This window comes from Rhipicephalus sanguineus, chromosome 7 (genome assembly GCF_013339695.2).
Source record: "Rhipicephalus sanguineus isolate Rsan-2018 chromosome 7, BIME_Rsan_1.4, whole genome shotgun sequence".
Classification (NCBI taxonomy): Eukaryota; Metazoa; Arthropoda; class Arachnida; order Ixodida; family Ixodidae; genus Rhipicephalus; species Rhipicephalus sanguineus.
Genome location: NC_051182.1, coordinates 45,793,129 through 45,800,355, shown reverse-complemented (window position 1 = coordinate 45,800,355; position 7,227 = coordinate 45,793,129). Strand labels below are relative to the sequence as shown.

At 45.2% G+C, this 7,227-nt stretch overlaps 1 long non-coding RNA gene across 1 annotated transcript in view; it reads left to right on the top strand.

Moving 5' to 3' along the window:
- The first annotated feature begins 2,424 nt into the window (after positions 1 to 2,424).
- LOC125759280 (uncharacterized) overlaps positions 2,425 to 7,227 on the top strand; it is a 104,140-nt gene continuing 99,337 nt past the window's right edge. Inside the window, exon 1 of the long non-coding RNA XR_007416858.1 lies at positions 2,425 to 2,438. This is a non-coding gene — a long non-coding RNA (uncharacterized LOC125759280). The remainder of the gene's footprint in view (positions 2,439 to 7,227) is intronic.

The window sequence follows — 7,227 nt, the reverse complement described above, 5'->3', positions numbered from 1 at the left end:
TCTCGCGCAAATCACCAAGCCGCTGGTTTAGGGGAATGTGGCCGCTCCAAGCATGGAAGCGCTTTTCGTGCTGTCACTCCTCTAAACGCGAAGTAACCGCTGGGAGCACAGCAACTTTACGAGCCGCCTCCTGATGTCTGCGACATAGTGCGCACGCCAGCGCTTGCGACCGCGCCTTTATGAGCAGAATTCGCAGTGTGCGTTTCCTGTCTGCTTGTGGATCCATCGGCTGCAGGCCTCACACATGGGACGACCTTATCGCATGTACCCTTCGTGGGGCAGAGATTTCCCGCTCGTTTTTCATTTCTGCTTCAGCTGTGTTCGTTCCCAGCGTTGGCGTGCTTTCATTTGCGCGTACAACATACAGCGCGTAAAGTAATGTTATCGGTTTGGGCTTTACACGCTACATGACAACCGCGGCAAAAGTCCACCGAGAGTGTCCATGTATAATTGCTATCGAAATGAAAGCAGAGTTAGTGCACCCTTTGTTTTTCCGAAAACTTTGGACATTGATGTACACGCTAGCAGGTATAACACCTAAAGTGCAGCTTTGAATTATATTTATTGTTCTCAAACGCTGCGAAATGCTAAAACAGTCTTCGAGGCACTCTTGTACAACATTTACCTTAAAGAATTTAGGGTTAGCTGAGATCTCAACTCGTCCAAGAATGAGTAGCCATAGGCAGTGGCGGAGGCCATTTATTAAGTGCAGTCGCGTGTCGTTTCGTGCTTTCTATCTCATCGCAGAAAAATTTAGGGTGTATGTGTGGGCGGGGGGGGGGGTCACCCCTGAGCTACGCCACTGCCCGCAGGCGTATGTTCCCAACGGTTCACACAAAGTGTTGATCATTTGAACATTGACATAGTCAAATAAAAGAAAGGGTTTATACGTCCGCTGTTTCGGAGACACCGCAGATCTCTCTTCACAAAGAATGGTGATGGAGATGGCGAGGTGCAACGTTTAAACGTTCACAGTGGAAAGAGAGAAATATATAAACGGGGAAGGCAGGGAGGTTAACCAAACATTGGCTGGTTGTCTACTTATCACGTGGGTTGTGGGAATAACAGATGAGAGAGAAAAGACAGAACGAGGGAAGAAAAAGGAGATAGGTACGGTTAATGCGAACACACACAGGGCTAAGCTTGCGGAATATGATCGAAACGCTCCTGGCACGCCTTTTCTTAATTTTTTACCTTGCTATGCTCACAGAATAATTAAAGGCTCACAGGGTCCCTTATGCATTCGCCTAAGACGGCTACAAGGCGAATGTCTTATTTTTTCTTTTCAATCGCTGTACTGGTCCTTCCGCGCCATCCTCCGAAAGCTTTCTGCACTTAACATGGCTTGCACTGCCTCCAGAATCGGAGCACTACAAACTTTCTGTGCCACATCTGATTTCGCACTGCCTCCGTGATCGGCGCACCATTGTCCAAGCGACGACGGCATGTGGTACGTCATCATGTAACATCATGTTATGTGACGTCATAGCCACTCGAGTGGACGCCGTGTTGACGCCGCCAATGCAGGAAGCCAGTGGTCAATTTTCGCGTTTGATGAGGCATCTAAGGCTATCGCCTTAATAAACGAGGGTACCGATCTTGGTACACATCATTATGGCAAACATCGAAGACACAGCCATCAACACGTCTGACAAGAGACATAACGACGTTCTTTGCTACGTGGATGAATAATTTTGAAAAATGAGGGCATCAAAAGTCAACAACATATTGAGGTGCCTCAACTCCATAGCATAATTCGACTTCCACACTAGGTTAAAATTTAGGCAGATCAGAAAACAGTTTTTATGCCCGACACTTCTCACTCATCAGGCAAACTTGCAATACAAACATTTCAAATAGAAATGAAACTTCCACGTTTATAGTAGAGCCATGTTTGAGCTCTTATCTAACAAGCCACCACTAAGAACTCGCGAACTGCGTCGCTCGGCTGAGGACTGAACTTGGTACTCCTTTTTTGCCGACACAAACAAACTCACTTGCAGCAATATTTCCAACTCTAAGCGCACGAGCATACATCAGTATACTGGGTGTTTCAAGAAATGTGTCCAACATTCTGAACAGTCTGTGAAACGCGATATTTGTTCGATGCCTTTCCTATTACTTTTTCTGCAGCCGCTGGCACCATCAGATCGCTAAAGACATCATTTCGGACAGGACAGTAATTAAGAAAGTTAAAGTAATTAACTTGAAGTTCTTCTTACGATGAAGTTCGTCTTACGATAAACCCATCGCAGCTTTGCGATATAGAAGAAGTGGCCTCTAGTAACTATTGCGGCGTAATAAAATTCGAATAAAATAAACGGCGGAACTGGAACCGAAGTACCGATGAATGCAACAAGCATACGACCAGCATAACGTCACTGTTCGATACAACGATTACAGAGGTGTAGTTCTGCCGCATTCGTCGACGTCTGTGCGTCATATGTGCTATAACTGCAATCGCAGCACGCACACCCACAAAGCGAAGTCCTTGAAGGTTGATATAATGACGCTCACTTATTCTGGACTTCTCGGAAGAATATGGCAGTTGCGCTCTTCCGCGTTGCGGTTTCTGTTTCGCCACTTAATTTTGGTGAATTTCATTCCTTCGCAATTATTACTAGAGGCCGCTTTTTATAAATCTGAAAGCTGCAATGGGTTCTACGAATGAGGAACTTGAATTCTCTCATCTTACATAACCGCCTGACTCCACCACTTAGAAAGTTAATAATTTAACTTTCGTAATTACTGTCCCACAACAAATATCGCGATTTCCCGTTTTTTGAGAATTTCGCACACATTTCTTGAAACACCCAGTGTACATATACACGCAAGATATTATGTCTCAAGGGCAAGTATACGTCCCAATAAAAATATATAAGTATATAAATACCGGTATATGTCTCTCCTTTTATAGGAAAGCACCATATCCGAACTCTTGATGTAGTCGGGGGTCTGCCCATAGGACCGGGGAGCAGCCTGGCCTCAGGGAGAAGTTGAGCTCAGGAGCTGGAGTTGATAACAGGAACGTTTATTTACATGATGAGTTGGTAGCGTGTCGTAACGTCGTCTAGCGGCGCTGCGTCGACGCTCGCGTTATAAAGCCTGGGCCTTCCCATGATTCTCTGTTAGAGAAAACAATGAAGTCCAGGACAGTCCAATCATGTTCAATCACGTTGGCTTCATCTCCGCCCACTAAACGAAAAGTAAGCACCGCGTCCTTCGCACTCCAGGAAAGAGAGAAGCGACGCACCTGGACGGCGGACGGCGCCTGGGAGGCAAACAAAAGACACTATACACACAAAGAAGGGATCACGGCGGTGCACACTCCTGGAAACAGGCTGCGTTGTCAGGTGTGCTATCAGGTGCAGTCGTTCCTTGCCTCGATATCGCCGTCGGCGCAGCGGACGGCCAGCTCCTAGTCGGGTCAGAAAGCCACAAAGGAACCATATACAATGAACGGGTCACTGCGGCGCACAGTCCTGAAAACTGGCCGTGATGTCAGGTGTGTTGACAGTTGCAAGTCTTTCTTTGCCTCGATGCGTCGCCGGTGCAGGTGACGGTCAGCTCCTAGTCGGGCCACAAAGTTGCAGACACCGCGTAGTGAAGGAAAGGTGCCCGATGAGGAATCTCCGGCGTTCGGCTAATTGTTCGGTGCATCTCGCAGAAGCCTGAACAAAGCAGTGCACAAGCGACTGCCTCCTCCTAGCAGCCTGGACTGCAAATAGTTCATTTTCAGGCCATAAAAGCGTCAAACACAGCCAAGCGTGTCCAAGACGATTGACGATGGGACTTGACAGCTTTGAAGGGTCCAGGACACTACGGCAGGGTTGTCGCCGCATCTGGTGCGTTTCGCGGAACGTTGAGGGCGAAGAAAGCAGGGCAGATGCCGCCATACCATTCCAACGGCCCAGCGGCGCGAAGCCGTGAAGTCCGATCATAACACTCTCCAATAGTTTCATAGCTGTGTCTTCTGCTGACTCCTACTGTTCTGTAAAGTAGCTCACACATAGTGAAAAAAATTACTGATTCAATAGGCAGACAGATTTGTCTACTAGCACATCAGTCACACACATAAAGAAAGTCTCCCAGCATATCACTTCAGTCCAAACGGCCGCCAGCCTGATGTGTTTTAAAGCGATTGCGTTAAAGAGCTCGTTCCACAGAATTTTCGGTGTCGGTGTCGGCATCATCGGTAATGAGCGAAAAATCAGCGTTTGCCGAGAGCGACAATTCGAGATAGATACAAATGAAGAAATAACAATAAAATTTGTGGTGTCAGTGGGAACCAAGGGCTTCCGCGTGGAAACCAGGCGTTCTACCTCAGAGCCACGCCCGTGCTAAAACTGTTTCGGAAATAACACTATATGAATAGTATGTATTGCGAGGAGTGTCATTAACACTTGTATTATTGCGTGGCAGAAGCGTTCACTTACACCAAGCGTCAAAACAAGTGAATTTCGCTACGAGTGATTGGCTTAAAGGCCCATGAATTACACAACGCTAGGGTATAATTATTTATCATTATCAACAGTAGCAACAACGACGCGTGTAGCTGCGCTAGTGCACGTGTTGCCCTACGCACCCTAGTGGGTACTTGTCTGATTCGCAGAAAGAAAAATTATGTCGTAGCGGGCACTTCGCAACTGTACTTGCAGTAGGCATTTAGGATAGTTTGAATAGGCCGATTTACAAGCGAGCATACGCCCCTGTTATTGCGATAGCAATTATATGGACAGTCTCGGTGGCTTTTTGCCATCGCCATCATGTCACGGATATGTATATGTATGTAGGTATAAACAAAAGCCGCAATGAAATAAAAATCATAAGAAATGTATTCCCAAGCGCGCCACCGGGATTCGAAACTGCGGCCCCCCGTTCCGCAGCGTGCCGCGTTAGACAACTCGGCCACGCGCCGTTCGTGGTTGCGTTGCTAACGCCGAGCTATGTATATAAACCATTTACTGCTGGCGGTGCGCAGAGCTCGCAGGTGCTTCAGCGTGTGCAGTATCACCCGCAACGTTGCCCGATGGGTGCTATTTAAAACAATCCTAGATAGGGAGCCTACATGAACGGACGGCTGGTTATAGAGGCTCTCTATTCCAAGATTTTGCTTCACTTTGAAAACTGCCCTTGAGACGCGCACCAAAAGGTGGCCTATTTCTGTACCCACTCGCGATTTGGAACGCTGGATAGAGAATGCGTCGAATTCCACCGCGCGGCAGGACACGTGGAGGGGTCACTCCACGCGCAGCAGTTTTCAAGAAGAAAAAAACGTATCTAAGAACTTTGGGTTGTAGCGCACTGCTCAAACACAAAGGAGTAACAACGGTGACAGTTTGCGCAAGTTCTGGGTATGCCTGTGCGTTCTTTTTGAGCATCCTTCCTTGTGTTTGAGCAGGGCGCTGCAAGTGTCGACCTGTGACCGTTGCTAGTTAGCGCTCGTCCTGTGTGTGTTCTTTTCGTGCGTCCTTTGCGCTTGAGCTGCGCGCTGCAAGTATAGAGATGCTTGCCGTTCTTCGTGTGACATTCTAACTGGTCGCTATCGCATTCATTGCTTTGCCCTTGCGGCGAAACTGGGACATTTTCTTGCGGCACAGTAGAGGTGTCCACAGAAAAGCGAGGCCAGGCTAGCGATAGAGAAGGCGATGCGAACAGGTGCGATAAACGCTATCACGGAATAATCTTGAATTAGAAGCTCAAGCGTCCTCCAAGTTCTTTTTTAAAGAACTTAAGTCGTATTTGTATTTTTTATTAGAATTCTGTGTTTTCTTCTTTCTTATCTTTTTTTTTCTTTTGTCCCTGTTCACACGGCAGTTCTTTCTGCTCAAGTTATGATATAAATTTATTATGTAAGCGTCCGACCTGCTGTTGACCGGAATGATATGCCAGGATGATCGCACCATAAACAATCGTCCAAGTGATATGGCGGGAAGAGTCGCACATTGTAATTAAATTAAATTCCTAATTACTTTTCTAGAAATATTTAAAAGGTACGTAACGTACATTGCAAATTAAGGCTCTTCGAAAGCACTGACATTCCTTTGACAGAGCCGTAGTTTGTAACATTAGCCTAATAATAGGTTACTATTTCAATTCAAAATTAATGAAATTGTATTGAATTTACTTCAACAAAAGTCAATCATTCATGCTCATGTAAAGTTTGCCTGCAACACACATGCATTGAAACCTCGAAGGTATTTGTTGTGTAGCAGATGCACGGACGTACATCGTTCCTACGATTGAGGTTTCGCAATCAGATTCACTTGTCGTTATTATCTTTCTTTCCTTGTTTGGGTCAATTTTAGGTGCAATAAGGGAAGCGGACACTGCATTTTATACAAAAACAATTTTACAGCAGTACGCATCTTTTTTTTTATATTGCTCACTTAAAGTGATTAATTATATTGCCTATTGCAGCGAAAGGCACTTTAGTTATTGTAGTTTCATTACTGCCGAGACTGCTGACGAGGATCATAACTGCAGGATTCATAGGATTCATATATCTTACTCGTTGCGGGGAATGCCCCAAGCTTGCGAATTACGACTTACATTGTATTTTAAAAAAAGAAAGCAAGAATTTCTTGCACGTTTTCTATATTTGAGCTCAAATGCTAAATAGCATCCACAAGCATTAGATAGATAGATAGATAGATAGATAGATAGATAGATAGATAGATAGATAGATAGATAGATAGATAGATAGATAGATAGATAGATAGATAGATAGATAGATAGATAGATAGATAGATAGATAGATAGATAGATAGATAGATAGATAGATAGATAGATAGATAGATAGATAGATAGATAGATAGATAGATAGATAACACGTTTATAATGCGTGCGAAGCACTCTATAAATCCGTGGGCATCTATGAAATACCATCAATGTGTATTACGCAGCAAGGCTCAACTTAAACATACGTCCATCTTTACGCAGCGCACAAAATTGACAAGGCACACAAGAGAAGAGGACGGCACAAGCGGACGGGACAAACATATGTTTCGCCTCGCAGCTACTGCGAACAAAGAATGCATCCGATTCCGGACAGGAACAATATATAATATTTGCATTTTACTTATAGTACATGATTGCACCCCACAAAAAACTAAGCATTCGCACTAAGAACAAATCAATGATGATACTTAGAGCACCCAACTTTTAAATGGATAGAGCAATTCTTCGGCTAGCACAAAGGGGTTTCGGTGAGTTACTGATGCAGCA